At 43.6% G+C, this 16885-nt stretch overlaps 1 pseudogene; it reads right to left on the bottom strand.

Annotated features, from left to right (window-relative positions):
• Positions 1 to 12310: 12310 nt before the first annotated feature.
• LOC141829435 (protein OCTOPUS-like) lies at positions 12311 to 15011 on the bottom strand (annotated as a pseudogene).
• Positions 15012 to 16885: the final 1874 nt, after the last annotated feature.

The raw sequence follows: 16885 nt of genomic DNA, 5'->3' as shown, positions 1-16885 counted from the left end.
TTGAAAGTTGATTTCCAAGAAGTCGTCCTACATAAGGTGCCTCGATCAAAAAATTAGAAGGCAGACGAGTTGGCCAAGATAGTGAGTGCTTTAGCAGCATGAGAACTAGAGGAGCCCATTGTTTGAGACCAACTGATTGTTGACCTTGATAATGTGCCTCATGCTAGGGACCCAGCTGACTAGAGGACTCCCTTTATTTCCTTCTTAAAGCATGGAACTCTGCCTGATGACTCAAAGTAAGCTCGGATTTTAAAAAGGCGGGTTTTGCATTTTACCTTGGTAGGAGATACTTATACAAGTGTGTCTTCTCCTGTCTCCTTCTCAAGTGTTTGAATCCTAACGATGCTAATTATGTCATGAGAGAAATTTGATGGGAAAGTCTTGAAAAACCGTTCCGGTAGATTCTTGCAGAACAAAAATTTTCTCGAAAACGATCTCAAGTTGCCCTCATAGTCGATCAAACAAAGTTTGATCGACTCGTTTAGATCATTGGGCTCTTGTGTTTGGTTTACAGGATCCAATATGAAAAGCATAATTTAATTAATGCGGAAACATTAAATTATACCTTTCTTCGGACGGTTGTGAAGGATGAAGTTTGTACCCGAAGACCTCTTGATCTTCTGCTGTATTCCTCTCCTCTTCTCGAACGTTGTGTGGGCAACGATCCTTCGAGAATTTCTCCACCAGAATTCTCCTCTCCGATGGCTAGCAAAACTTCCTTCCTTCTCTTTGTCTGGACAAAAGGAGAAGAGGAAGAAGAAGAAGTGGTTGGCTGCCGAGAGAGTCTCGGCCACCAAAGCTTTGTTCTTCGTGTGTCTCAAACCCGTTGAGAGCCTCCTTCTTTTATAGCCTAGCCATCCCATAAATATGGTATAATTTGAGCCATAAATATGGTATGATTGAATCGTAAACATGGTATGATTTAGATCAATCAATTCGGAGATTTTGACAAGATTTCGGAAGTTTTCAATTCGAACCGAGGTGTTTAATCGATCAAACAATCGATTAAACATCGCTACTTTTTCCTCATTAACACTGGTAATCGATCAGGTGATCGATTACCAGGCTGGTAATCGATCAACTGATCGATTACCAGTCGATCTCCCACGAGGCTTGGTAATCGATCAGCTGATCGATTACCAAGGTGTGTAATCGATCAGCTGATCGATTACACAGCCTTGTATGGGTTCGAATGCCTGGTTTCTTCACGAATTCTTCCAAGGTGGACTTGAGGATTTCCAGAGGCTACAGTAGGGACCTAGAGGAGGAATTGGTTTTGGTCTCCTGATGGGTTTAAGCTTCCCATGTTCTTTACCGAACACACAGCTTAAGTCCATCAATAATAACTCATTCCACTAGAGAGTTATTATTGCACTACCGCACCAATCCCATATTATAATATGAGCTCCTTCTTACTATCAGTACATTAGTCTCCCTGTGTTTAAGATATCGTATGTCCGTCAATTAAATGAGTTACTGACAACTCGAATTTAATCAACTTCTAATCCAAGAGTAGTACCACTCAACCTTATTATCATGCGGACAAGGTCCACCTGCAGGGTTTACATGATAATCCTTATGAGCTCCTCAAGGGGACATCATCAACCTAGATTATAGGACACAGTTTCCTTCTATAATCAACAACACACCATGTACATAATACTACTTCCCAACTCATCGGGCCTATTGATCTATCGATCTAAATCTCACCCTTTGATGAATTAAAGAAGTACATACTAAGCACATGTGTTTGTTATTATATCGAGATTAAGAGCATGTACATCTATAGTAACAGAGGTTTAGTTCGATTATATAGTCAGTATAAATCGAACAATCCTCAGATGATCCTGTTCAATACACACTTAGTGTACTAGTGTAATTCTATAGTCAAGACAGACTAAGACCGAATTACACTACAACCACTCCAATGGTTTGTCCAATCCATCTTGGTTGTGAACACTGTTTATAACTTATAAGGAACTGATAACATGGTCTTCTGTGTGTGACTCCGCACACCATGTTTATCTACAATATAGATTAAATGGACACTTGCAAAATATTAACCAAATGTGATTCTTATTTTAGAATGTTTATTTACACAGCTAGGATTCTGTTCACCAAGGATGTTGCGGGAATCACATCGGAGGCAAGACTTTGGCACAAAAGGTCCTCTTGGTCGGGTATTTTGACCCACTCTGTAGGCTGACACTACTCAGTTGCTAGATGTCTATCTCAGCTATCGGAGGCATCAACCTTTGCCTCACCATTCCACTGAATTGTTGAAAACTTCAATGGTGTCCTGCCCCTTTGATAAGTGGCGGATGGATATCGTGGGTCCCTTCCCAACAGGACCCAATAAAAAAAAGTTCCTCCTAGTTGCAATAAACTACTTCTCAAAGTAGGTCAAGGCTGAGCCGCTAGCTCGGATCACAAAAACAGCCACCCTTAAATTCCTATGGAAAAATATAGTATTTTGATATGGTCTCCCTTACAAGCTGATGTCGGACAATAAGCGACAATTCCAAGGTCATAGACTAAAGGATTGGTGCCGAGGTTTTGGTATTCAACAAGCCTTCACCTCGATTTATTATCCCCAAAGCAACGACCAAATAGAAGTTATCAACCGGGAACTTGTCAGAGGATTCAAGACCAAACTAGACCATTCCAAAGATAGTTGGGTGGAGAAACTCTACAACATTCTATGAGATTATTAAACAACTTCGCATGATAACACAGGGATGACTCCATTCCACTTAGTATAAGGTGAAGAAGTTGTGATCCTGGTCAAGATTAGCCTCAAGTCAACCCTGATCAATGCATATAGAGATGTGGAGGAGAACTCAAACAAAAGACTTCTTGAACTAGACCTTATCTCAAAGACCCGGGAGAAAGCAGACATGCAACTCAAGGCCTACCAATGGTGCATGAACCAGGCTTACAGCAAACGTGTCACCCCTCGCTCCTTCCAAGTCGGAGATTTCGTCTGAAGAAAATAAAGTCTATGAGAGATGTTGGCAAACTAGAGCCACATTAGGATAGACCCTATCGAGTCACACTCCAACTTGATTACGGGTCTTATTATCTGAATAAGGAACTCAAGCTGCCATAGAATGCAACACATATGAGACCTATCATTTATGAGCCTAGGTACCCCATTCTTTGTATTTCCTATTTCTGTCATTTATCCTTGTAATCATTTGCATTCTCTCAAGTAAAATCGTAGCCTTTTAATCTCCTTTCCTTTCTTGTACGTCCGCCTTACAATAAGCCAGGAACTCCTAGCTCCATTCTAGTGACTCTGCCTTATGACAGGCCCGAGACTCATGGCCCTCCTAGCTCTTCGCTAGTAACATCACCTTACAATAGGCTCGAAACTCTGAGCTCCATGCTAACGACTCAGCCTTTCAACATGTCTGACATCCTTGGTCGTTCTCGCCCCTCGCTAGTGGATTTTCCTTACAATAGGCTTAGAACTTCTAGATCCATGCTAGCGACTTGGCCTTCCAACAGACTTGACATCCTTAGCCCTCCTAGCCCTCACTAGTGGCTCCGCCTTACAACATGCTCGAAACTCCTAGCTCCATGCTAGTGACTTTGCATATGACAAGGTGAGACTCATGGCTCTAATAGCCCCTTGCTAATAGCTCTGTCTTATAATATGCACGAAACTCCTAGCTCCTTGCTAGCGACTCAACCTTCTAACATGCCCGATATCCTTGGCCTTTCTAGCCCCTCGCTAGTGGCTCTACCTTATGATAGACCCGGAACTCCTAGTTCCATACTAATCACTCTGCCTTATGACAGGCTCGAGACCCATGACTCTCTTAACCCCTCGCTAGTGCCTTCACCTTATGACAGACCCAGAACTCCTAGCTCTGTGCTAGTGACTCTGCCTTATGATAGGTCCGAACTCATGACCCTCCTAGCCCCTTTTTGGTGACTTTACTTTACGACAGACACAGAATTCCTAGCTCCATATTAGTAACTCTGTCTTATAATAGACCCTAGGTCCTAGACCCTCCTAGTCCCTCGCTAATGACTCTACTTTACGACAAGCCTGGAGCCTCAAAATCCCAAATCAAAGACTCAACCTTATGACAGACTCTTAACAATACTCTTCAATGCAAACATGTTAAAAGAAGAAACATCACACTGACACACATTCAACATGTATAAATAAAAATAAGCCTCAAAAAAGGAGTTCCATTCATGATAAAGGTTTTTTTGAATGCATTACAAAAAAATTGATGAGGGGCATTTTCTATGGATAAATTATGGATAGTTTGGACTGATTTGATCGCATTTTATATTATAAATTGGACTTTTAACTTGTTTCTTTATCTTGGATTAATATTGGTCTTCATTCTATTTTTTTTATCATTTTGAGGTATTTAATGGATATTAATTTTTTGTGGTAATTTATTTGGCAGAAAATTAGGATGAAGATAACAAATTTTGGAGGATTAAATTGCAAGAAGTCAAGCTTGGGTTCAAATATGGTTCGAATTGGAATTCAAATTGACTCAATCAGATCAAATGGATTCAACCAGCCCGGCCCATTTCATGACACAGCCCAAATCAAAAGCAACCGGCTCAAGCTCAAGCTCAAGCCTAAGCCTGAGTCCAGTTTGAGTTAGGTTTACTGTAGTACGGTCAACCAGTCCAAGGTAGGTTAAAAGTTGATTAGGGCAATGGCGCAAAATAGCTCGGCGCGATTTCTCTAAATCGCGATACCCATTCACTGTGCTTCGTCCCCGATCAGCCGCGACTTCGAGCTCATCGCGCGCGCACCACCGCCGTCATTCCCCCTTCCGATCAGCCACCAAGCTGCGGCCGGCGTCCACGAAGATCGATGATCACCGACGCTACCGCAGGAGTCCTCGCCGTGAGCGGAGTGCCCGGCGAGCGGCTTCTTCATCCCCGACGATCGATCTGTCGTTGTGAGCGGAGTGCCCGGCGATAGGCGGCCGACGTCTTCTCACACAGCAGCGTATTTTGTCGTGAGCGGAGTGCCCGATGGAATCGTTGTCTGCACGCAACCACCGGAGTCCGGCACGGGACGCCGGGCCGAATTCCGACCGCCCCCTCCATCGAGAACGCAAGGTAAGGTGTTGTTTTGGTTTTCTAACCTGTCTGTGCTTTACAGCAGGGAGATAGCACGAGCAGCTGCCGGAACTTGTGATTTTCCCCAATTCGAGCTCGCCGGCGGTTGGTCTATCTCCGGCGGCGCTTGTTTATCCCTGTTGGTGTGATTGGTTCAACGTGGTGTCAAGCTGTTGATTGGAGTCCTTCGATCCCCTGCCATCCACCTTCTTCTCATTCCACCGCATCCCCTGTTCCTGTTCTGTTCTGAGCCTTCTCCTCAATTGGTGTCGGCGCTGGTTGAGGGAAGAGATCCTAAACCTAGTTTCTCTTTTCAATTGTTTGGTAATTTGTTGTTAGCTTCTGAGTTATATCAAAACCCCCCCTTTAATTGTTGTTTGGATGTTTGATCTTGATTCTTGGCATATGGAATTAGGGTTATGCTTGTCTTGAAAAATTATGAAGAACAACCCTTTGATGTTGGACTTTGATTAGTAGCATGTTGTGTAATGTTCTGTTAAGCATAATAATGGTTATGAAAGGTTTGTTCGCAACGAATTGTTGGATTTTGGTTCATGTGTGTGATCAATTAAGCATGCTTTGGGTATGAACCGGTTGTATAGATGCTTGGTGGGGAAATTCTGTTGAAAACATGTTCAGTTAGTGAAGTGAAATGGGTGTGTATCATGTTGTTGTGTATTATGTAGATATGAATGAAATTTGTGGACTAGGAATTGTAGATGGGAAATTGTTGTATGCTATTGTAATTAGTTGTTGATGTCATTTTGTATATAGAATAAATATTGTATGTGTGTTGATGTTGTGTAAATAGAATGGTTCATTGAGAATGTAATGGGTTGTATCCTGATTTAGATTGTAAATTATGTATTGTTCTATGTTGTATGTATGAGATTCATGTTGTATGCTAATTTATGTATGTATGTGAATGAAATTAGGTTGTAGTTTGGTTTCTTGTTGTTAGAGTTGTAAATTGTTTAATTGTATTCTGAGTTAGTCATTTGTAAATAATCATGAATTAGGATTGTAAGTAGTGTTAGTCCGGATGGAATTAAAATATCTCCACAATGGCATGATATTGTCCACTTTGGGCCTAAGCCCTTATGGCTTTGTTCTTGGGCTCTCCCCAAAAGGTCTCATGCCAATGGAGATACTTTCCATCCTTTTAACCCCATGATCTTTTCCATGTGCTTTAGATGTGGGACTATGTTTGCACCCTTACAACCCAACAATCCCCCCTCAAACAAAGGACCACAGTCCCCCCTCAAACGGAAAGCCTCCGTTTGATGTTTGAATCCTCGACCCACCAGGACTTTTTCACCTAGCCGTAACTAGGACTTTTTGCCCCTCGGTCCACCCGACCTACTAGGACTTTCACCTAATCGCAACTAGGACTTTTTGCCCCTCGGTCCACCCGACCTACTAGGACTTCTCACCTGGTGTCTGGTCCTCTTGATTTAGACACGGGAACACCCACTTCCTTTGTTTAAGGTTCAAAGCACATGGTTAGATCTGGATCATGGCTCATCCGGCGGTTAGTCCGGTGAAGAGCGGTCTCGTTCTGATACCACTTGTTAGTCCGGATGGAATTAAAATATCTCCACAATGGCATGATATTGTCCACTTTGGACCTAAGCCCTTATGACTTTGTTCTTGGGCTCTCCCCAAAAGGTCTCATGCCAATGGAGATACTTTCCATCCTTTTAACCCCATGATCTTTTCCATGTGCTTTAGATGTGGGACTATGTTTGCACCCTTACAACCCAACAAGTAGTGTATGTTTGTGTGTGGTATGATAAATGATGTGATGATTAGTGTTGAGTGGTGTAGGATTATGTTGTTGTATGTAAATGTATAGAATTCATTCTTTGATGATTGTAGCATTTAATTGTGAATAAATGAAATTGCTTGTAGATAGGAATGAATAAAAAAAAATAAAACTCTTAACAAGTTATAAAATAACATCCAGTCATTGAGTCTATGAGAGAGACGACCCGGACCTCTCTGTACTACTTAAGACGATAATAAAGAGGTTTGGTAAATAAATAAATTATTAATTTTGATGGGTGTAAGTGACAACCAAATAAGGGAAAATGTATATAAATAATTCTCATACAAAAAAACACTCGCATCATGCAACATAAAGACAAGTGAAAAATTGAAGGTAATGGTTAAAGGAGTCAGCATCTGAGGTGGGAAGGTCAACTAGTCAATCTTCTCAAACTTTGGTAGATCATCCCAGACCATACCTTGTTCAAATCTAAGAATGACAAGTAACTCCCTCTTAGAATTAGTTTCAACCGAATGAATTGGTGGATAGCGTCTTCAAACCCGTGTCACAGCATCTTGCCAGTCCTTTTGCCCAAGCAAATTGTAAAACTCTTTGAGGCCAAAAAGGCTTTCTTTCGGTCTTCCTAGTGAGTTTCTTCACCTACCCTATAGTTAGTCAGTTCAGTTCAGGTAACCTTTAGCTCAGTTTAGACAGTTCTCGGTTCAGAGGTCATCCTCGCCTCTCTTTCCCTCACCTCAGCCAGTTGCAGCTCCAACCCTTCCTTAGTTAATGTTGCGGCATGGAGGTCGGATTGAAGTTGTATTTGCTGACCCTCAAGAGTGAAGTTGTATTTGCTGACCCTCAAGAGTGACCAACTTCACCTCTCACACAGTCAACTCATGCTAAGTATGGATCAGCTCATCTTGGGCTTTTTTGGCTAACTCTTCTGCTACTTGTGCCTGTTTGGGCAATGCCTCCAAATCTTGCTTGGTATCTCAAGCTTTAGTCAACTCACGCTCTAGTTTGTTAACCCTATGAAAATGCATCTTGGCCCCTTTTCAACACTTCTCTGCTTCAACCTTAACCTTCTCCCTCGCTTATTAGGTTATAACCTCCTCAATCTTGGCCCTGTCCGCTGCTCTCAAAGCTTCCTCAACCTGGCTTCCTGATAGGGCCAGTTGAGTTTGCTGGTTTTCCAACTTAACTATCCAGATCTCCATGCATTTGTGATGCTTCACGGGCTAAACTTTGGACTACATTAGCAATATTAATATTAGTAATTACCCTATTATCTCTGCATAAACAAGGGGTCGTACCTTTAGAATGGACCCGAATAGGTTCTTAGTTCCAAGAGGTCTAACTATGGCATGACTTCTGCCTCATAGGCCTGAAGTCACTCAGCTGGAGAAGGGCTAGGCCCCCTTGGCCTCTCCTCGTGTCGATGAATCTTAGGTAGCAAGCCCGAGTAGGCACTCAATCGCGATGGCTTAGAATACGAAGGATATGTTGCCGAGTCACGTTACTAGAAGTTGACAACACCCACTTAGAGGTCGGGATAGTCATTGGACTGGTAGTCGCTAATACCTTAGATGCCGCAATTTTCTTCCTAGCGCTTGTATCAGGATGACAACTCCTTATTGGTTGTGGAGACAAAATACCCTCCTCTGAAAGTTGAACCGACTTCTATTTCTTGGAGGTCATAACCTCGATCGTTGATTTCTTGCCATCACCTTGAATCGTTTGGGCCGGTTTGGGAGATGGTGTCTGTTTAGGAGTATGGTCCCTCTTTCGGGGTTGAACTTCAACTCAAACCTTAGCCTCGGGAGCCGCCTCCAACTTGACTACCACGACAAGCATCTCAGTAACAATCGGTGATGATACGATGAAGATAGTAATCTCGGTCTCACCTGTAGCTCCAAGAGGTCCCGTCACAACAATAGTAAACTCGCCCACCAGGGAGGGACGAGGAGCTAGCAGTTCCAATGAGCCATCAGTTGCATCTTCGAAAGCCCACATGTTGTCCATAGATGTTAGGTCACATTTCAAAGCCTTGCTCGATGATGTGTTCAATATGATTCGATCTACAAAGATAGGAAAAGTTAGTTAGTGTAAGAGAAAGTTTACTAAAGGCAACGCCTTACCTAGTCAGTCGTCCAGCAAAATTGCGTTCAGACTCAATCCAGCTCGATAAAGTAGTGGCTCATTTTCTACCAATTGATTCACATCAAACTTCAGATCACTCACGGTTTCGATCGCCTCTAAGTACATCCGATCCAGTTTATACTGTCCGAGTGGTGGCTAAGACGACACGCTAGGTGGTTGGTCATGTATATCATGAAGAGGTTTGAAAAAGAAGAAATGCTCTTTCCAACCCTTTGTGAGGTCAAGTATTTGCCAAGGAAATTGCACCTTGGGCTGGGTGAAGTAGAAGACGGGTAAAAGAAAGTAGAGTATAGGGTCAAAAGGGACTTGGTACAACCAATATATAATGACAATACTACAGATCAAGCGGTAGGAATTTGAGATGAATTGGGGCAATGAGAGTTGGAAGTAGGTGGCGTCTTGGAGAAAAGATGATCTTGCTAATTGGCCATGAAAACAAGTGATATAGGAGGCGACTCGTGCGGTTGATGCTCTAGTAGGGGAATGTGGATCTTATGAAAGCATCTGAGATCCCCCATGTATATTGTCTGTTGACGAGGAATACTGAGAGGTAGGAAGGACGAAGACACTAAGGCAGATGAAGCCGAAGGTGCTAGAGGCAGTAAAAGTGAATGAAGGCAGTGTCGCTATCTGATGACTTGATATACCTTACCGATGGCATAGTAAGGTTGTCACATCAACTTGCCTAGTCGTTGGTGACAAGATAAGCATGGCAAGACCTCGTCTCAATCATCAAACCATTCAATTGAAGAATTGCGCTCGTTGTGTAATCCCTCCCTATTAAAGCACAGTAGTGATGAGTTACGAAGCAATGCATCATTCCCCGTGCTAATTCAAACACAATCATTCGATGCCATGATCAAATGGGCAGCAACACATCATCACTGTAGGATCCAAGGTTGCATTAGTGGCAACGTCATCGCATGCCTTCACAATTAATGAAGTAAGGTGTTCTCATAACCCAAGGTGGATATCGCATGCCACTCATTAATACAATGTAATAATGCGCCAATCATAAGGGTGATATGTGGTCTTGCATATCACACTCATTAAATGTGACACCTTATCTCCCCAACGACCAAGACCTGGCCAGATGTAACATTGCAATGCTAACACCTCAGCTCTGCATATGGAGACAAAAAGCTTAGTAGGCAGATGACAACTAGACACAATTCAATCAGTCGGACTATGCATCCTTCAATTAGATTTGAAGGGAAGGCTTGTGATATAGTGGAACTCTATTGCCTCCACCTAGCCCCTAAAGTCAACAATCATGTTGATCTATCAGTTAAAGTCAAGGTTGGTCAAATATGGCACAAGGAGAATCGGGCTTAATCTGGATAAGATATAGGTAGTTCAGATAGGGCTCAAGTTTGATCGAATCTACCCGGCGTTCTCATCACAAGGAATAGAATTTGCCCGAACACGAAGTTACTAAGATTCAACCTTGCTTGCCTGCAAAAGGCCTAAGTCTCAGTCGCCAACATCCCCACTGTCTCAACCTCGATCATCGATCTCAGCCTCGGTCATCTACAGCCTGCCTCGACCTCGCTTACTTGCAAAAGGTCTCAATCTTGGCCATCAACATCCTCACTGTCTCAGCCTCAATCACCAATCTCGCCCTCGCTTGCCTGTAAAAGGTCTCGATCTCTGCCGTCGACATCCTCACTGTCTCGACCTCAGTCACTTGTCTTGACCTCGCTTGCTTGCAAAAGATTTCGATCTCGATTGCCGATATTCTCACTATCTTAGGCCTCAGATCTTGACAACATCTCTTTCTCGACATCAGTCGCTGACACCATCTCTGTCTCGGCCTCAACTGCCCACACCATCCCTATCTCGGCCTCAGTCGCCGACACCATCCCTGTCTCGGCTTCAATCACCGGTACCATCCCTTACCCTCAATTGCTAACATCATGTCTCAGTCTCAAACCTCAGCATCCTCATTGTCTCGACATCAATCGCTGACTTTGTCTATCTATAAGGCCACTCGACATCGACCTCATCTCCTCCTCCCTCCTCGGATTGAACCTGCACTCTACGGAATTCACTGAGAACACGTGCAGATAGTGACTGTGAATATTCCAAAACATATGACATCATATGAATGGTAAAGTGGTTAATAGGTGGTCAGATCTAGTCCCCTAGATACCTTCCATCAAACACGTGGCGTTCGTCTAATAAAAAAATCACCAACAACTATCAGATCTAGTCCCCCACTAACTCACACTAGAAGGATATAGAAGAATGTAGAGTCCACCGTAGAGATACTCTTCTAACAACTATATAAATCCTACAGAGGTTAAGGAAAGGAGGCTCTCTCACACACACAGGTACTCTCCTAAATTCTCTCTCGTTCCTCTTCTCCTTGTTTTTCGATACGCGAAGAGAATGCTAACTTAGGCATCGAAGCGATCTGTCGAGATCTCTCCCCAATGTCATTCTAACTATCCATCGAAATGCTTTTCAAGCCCTCCTATTCTCTTTGTTGGCGACCCTCAAAAATGTACACATCGTATTATTCGTTGATTAATGATTTGATTATCCACGATATTTGACCGAAATAATATCAATACAATATGTAAATTTACGAAGTTACAGAATAGTGAGTAAAGTCAGTGTGAACTACAAAGTCAATTCAAAGTCATACTGTAGCTTAGAATTAACAAAGGAAACGATAGACAGTTTGATCAGATGTCTCTAACACAGTGGGTCTTTGTCGACCTTTTGATGGAAAGGGCAAGGCACGAGCTACATCCTTGATAGCGATGGCTAGCTACATTAAGTTGAATTGAAGTAATAGGAAGGAGAACATGAATACAAAAGGACTCGGTAAAAGTAAAAACAAAAAAAAAAAAATCTAAGCAGATTTGATCCAACGAATTGCAACATATCCTTATTCTTTCGAGGCAGAAAGCAGTGAGTTCATGCGTTCACCAGTAAAACCATCATGCCACCCAATAAGCACTCGCAGAAAGCTTGGCTGAATTTTTTTTTTTTTTTAAAAAAAACAAGCTCACAATCATAGACAAAAATTGGGGTCCACGCAGAAAACTGGTGATAGGATTAGCCGACAAATAGCTTCACTAATGCTAACAAAATCATTCAAAATTGGCACTTGGCCATTAACAGAGAGCTTAAATGGTTCCATGCTCAGTTGAGGATATAAACAATGCAAAAAGAACACATGAAGATCCCAAAATATCGTCATTACCATTCAAGGAACTAAAGAGCTCTGCCAAAAGTAGTGCCATCTGATACTCACTTGCACCACCAAGAAAGCAAAACACAAATGAATTGCAACTTAGATACTCCGTTAGTATACATCAATAAGTGGTCCTGGATAAACAGATATACCATGAACATATCAAACTGAAACTTGAAAGAGGGACAGAATAGTAAACAGGAGAGACCTTAAACTTGGCCAGTAGCTATAAATTGCATTTCCTATAAAATTGTATCCGAGAACTTTCTGGCAATCAGAAAATATTTCCAACATTGTGCTTAAGAGGAGGTAGTCGATGTTGAAGTCACAAGAAACATCATTTACGAATTTATCAGGGGGAACAGAGAGTCTTACATTGGGCAACACTTTGCAGCTCAATACAGTCCTAGCATGCTCCTTGTTAAGTAACGCGAAGATATCTGCCTCTCCCTGCCGGAAGCAACTCCGTTCCTTCGGCTATTTCGCATCGGTGTCAAGTAAAACCTTAGCAAACTGTTGTTGTCGAGATGGTTCGGGGAGTGCCTAGCACTTTTGTTTCTCTCCAGAACGAACTCATCTCTCCTATTCTTACAATAATGGTTGCTGGACTTGGTGCTGTTCTTCTTGATGCCCCTATACTCAGCATTGCCACTGAAGGAATTCCTAGAGCTTGCACTGCTGTTACTCCTGAGCATCCTGTTATTTAAGCCCCTGGAGGTCAACTCCGGCCAGGACTCCGACAATGCCCTCTCGACTATATTGGCATCTCCTCTGCTACTAGTTCTTCGTTGAATGAGCCCCCAAATGTTCCACGCTTTGCTCCACCTGCGAGGCTTCTTGGCAGCAGCTCCTCTTTGGTCCCCTAAACCTGATTCGAAGCTTCCTAGGTAGTCGTCCCTCAAAGAGTTGGAGCTCCAATCTTTGACATCCCGGTCGAGCAATGTTGTGGGATTAAATTGGTAAAATTCCATGCCACCGGAAAGGGATACCTTGCCATTTGGGACCGGTTTGAGCTCACTGGCCTCGAGAGGCTGCTCGCGGATGGATGCTGATCGGTCCAGGCTTCGCCTTCGCCGGCTCGACGAATCCAAGTAGTAGTCCCGGGTCTGTGACGAGCCACCGGGGACGGTGGTGGCATCCTCCTCGACGGGGATTAGGTAGTCAGAACGCTGCACGGTTTGCGCAGGAGCGTCCCTAACGACTGCGAGCATGGGAGGCAATCGAGGGAATACTGATCTGCCTCCGATGAGATAGCCGTCCCAGGAAGCCCTAGGCTCGTCCCACGAGAACCTGGTGTCGTCGAAGGACATCCGGCCGGCGTCTAGAGAGAAGCGTGGGTCAGTGTCGCAGGATCTACGGCCGGAGGCATTCACCGCGACCTCCGACTGCGTGTCGCGGAACATCCGGGATAACTTGGCCGGCTTTTCCGTCCGAACTGTAGCATCGCCGCTTTGCTTCTTGAGCTTCTGCTTTCGCCGCCATTTCTGGAGCTTTTTGCTGAAAACGGAAGCGGCGAGCCAGAAGCTGTTGGCAATCTCCTTGAGGTCCTTGGGCGGAGGCTTCTTCGCCTGCTGCCTAAGTGGCTGGGAGTCTAGATCTATGTGGTCCTTCATTGGCTTCAGCTCCGTCGTTATATCCTCAACCCTCGCCGCTTTCCTTTCCTCATTCATCTCCCTGGAGCTTCCGACCACCACGACAACGGGATCAGCGGGTCTGATCTCGTCATTGCTCTCACCTTTCGCTTCGCATGTTTCGGAGGAGGGAGGGAGGGCGTTGGGAAAGGGAAGCCCTATGTTTCGGTTCTCTTCCTCGCTTTTTAACGCACCATTAGCCGTGGCAAAGGTGAGGGTCGAAGCAGAGAGTGCAGCGCGGGGGTTCTCGGCCACCCGGCACTGGCTGTCGCTCTGGTTAAACAGCGACCACAGCGTACTACGGCCGCGGACGTCGCAGGACTTCCGCTGCGGCTCAAATGCAGCGGCAGGGGGCCGCTGGGCTGAGAACCCGTCCGCACCATCGCCTCGGACGAAGGAGGAGGACTTGGAGCGGCGCAGAAAAGAAGACCCGGCGGCCGGGCCGGCACCGGAGGCAACCTTGTGGAAGACGGACCGGAGGGAGGAGGTGGACCTACGGCCGCCGGAGCCAGCGGGGACCTCCAGGCCGGCGAGGCGCTGGCGGAGGCAGGAGGCACAGAAGCCGGTGACGGTCTCGCCCGGGTGGAGGTCGCACGTGGAGGAAGGCAGGCGGCGAGGCGGTTGCAGCTGGTGATGGTGGTAGAGCGCTTGCCTCTCAATCTCTGCCGTCATCGGAGTCCCGTGTGCCGCCCCTGCAATCAATGATCTGATCCCTCCTCCTTAACGCTCATCTGCTGCTCGCTTGAGGTGCCACTTGCTAATAATTGTTGTCACTGTTGCTGCAGTGCCAGTAGCCTTGTTGCCATCGTCGCGAGCACTGGTGGCGCAGCATTGGCGGAAGCAGGGCAGAAGGAAATCGCAGACAAGGAAGAGGATTGCGGTGCGTTCACTGAGGAGCAAGGAAAACGGCAGCAAAAGGAGGACGAAAAACAAAAAGCATCAAAAATCGGATTCCAAAAGAGAAAAGCAAAAGCATCACGCTTCCTCCCTCCCTCCCTTACACTTTACCCTCCTTCCTCTCTTTCTTCCGCGTTCTTCTCTATCTAGTTCGCCATTGTCGACTTCATCTCGATCTTTCTGCTTAATTTGCGTGGAAAGAAAAGCTCGCTGTCAGCGGATCGACGCGATAGCAATCGGGCAATTGGCAACAGCAGCGCATGCGGCAAATTGGGAAGACACGAACGGGTGAACAAAAGGGGGAGAGGAGGGGGGCTTTCGGACAGGGCGGGCCCCGCGTCGTACAGGGCCGTGACGAACAAGACAAATCGTGAATCGAACCGATGCAAACAAGCGCCGTGGCCAGCATTGGGCCCGGGCCCGGACCCGGTTTGCGAGATTTGGGTGGTTGGGTGCCTTGGACGTCCACGTTGTTCACTGGGCGTAGGCATATGACGTACGCGCAGAGGTTACAGTCTCCGATATAATTTATTGTGATCTGTCTCTCCTATATGAATAGATCAAGTCTAGAGCCATCCACTCACTGCACCTATAACTAATCCCTGCCATCAGATACAGATACAAGCAAGCTCATCGTGGAATCTAAGGCTTTAAAATGAATAATTTAAATGTCATTTATATTTTATTCAATTTTTTAAATTAAATATAAGTAAATTGTCTATGTCGTACTACAACTCATTGGAAGCATTCTTGCTGTCTCCCACTTGATTTATATTGGAAAAGTTGTTTTAACTCTCAGGAATGAACAAAGGCTCTCTGCCACTGTATTTGGATATGGCTGGCGGCATTACGATCGGTTGGATCAGTGAGTGATCCAGGAGCATGCAGCTCTCGCTGTAAGACGAAAGTAAGAATTCAGGTAAATCTTTGCTTTAATTCATGTGCATTTTCCCTATTGCCACTTTAGGGGATGCATTTTTTGCTTAAATCATGGATATAATCTTTTAGTGACCTAAATGTTGCAAGGAAGTGACAGTGTGTGAAGTAACTACACTTGATGTATCATCGTCCTCAAACACCTTTATGTCATTGGTGTTGGATTTAATTTTATTATTTACATGTTTGATTTAATAACATAACCGACAATATCATATTAGATTAAATATGATAAAGTGATCTAATTAAAATATTTATGATTTAAATTTTAAATGATTGAATATGGATTTATATATATAGAAAATGTTAATTCATTCTATTATTAATAATAGACTGATAATAAAATTAATTGAGTTTACCATTATATATAGGGTGTGATCTTCATAGGATTAAATATTTTGATAAATCTTTAACCTTCCATTGGCGAAAAAATGACATCGTTACCCTAATACTCTAAGAGTTGTCCATTGCATTTTTGCAAACTCTTCATATTTAGCCGATAATGATGAGATGAAGACATTTCTACTGCAATCAGATTCTTTTCAATTTTGTGTCATCGATTGTTTTTCTTTATTTTGTTGTAAAATCTTGATAAAACTAGATTTGTTGCATGAATCTGATTTTGTATTCCTACGAATAGAATATTACATTGTAGATTCATGTTTCCAACAAGTGGTATTAGAGTCATAGTTATTTTATTGAATTTATAATATTAGGTTGATGGTTTTCGTCATTTTTTGATAGTTTTGCGATAGATTTTGATCTATCATTGTAAAATGATGATTGCTCAAGTTTTACAATGATAGGTAGAAAATTTAGATTTAAGCTTCTTTTTCATTTTCCTTGATTTTTTTCCATGAAGAACACGAAGAATAGCAGCAACTGCCACTGTTTGAGGTGAAAACAATCATTTTGTATCTGAAAAAATCATGTTGGCTATTACTTTGATAAGGCAATTGACTACTGAGACTAAATTGTGAACAAAAACTTTGCAATTTGACTAAGACACTCGATTGATTTTACATTAGTCGACTACCTTAAATAACAATCGATTATTGTACCTAAATTCACGAACAGAGAATTTACAACTCAACTACTGCACTCGACTGATCTCCTATCAATCGATTGTTATAAGGATCAGTCAACTGCTATATTAAGGTTTGCGAACAAAATGTTTACTAT

Source organism: Curcuma longa, chromosome 5, assembly GCF_044706935.1.
Source record: "Curcuma longa cultivar G26 ecotype Majalengka, Jawa Barat chromosome 5, ITB_CL_G26_1.1, whole genome shotgun sequence".
In the NCBI taxonomy this organism is placed as follows: Eukaryota; Viridiplantae; Streptophyta; class Magnoliopsida; order Zingiberales; family Zingiberaceae; genus Curcuma; species Curcuma longa.
This window is presented reverse-complemented; position numbering and strand designations above follow the sequence as displayed.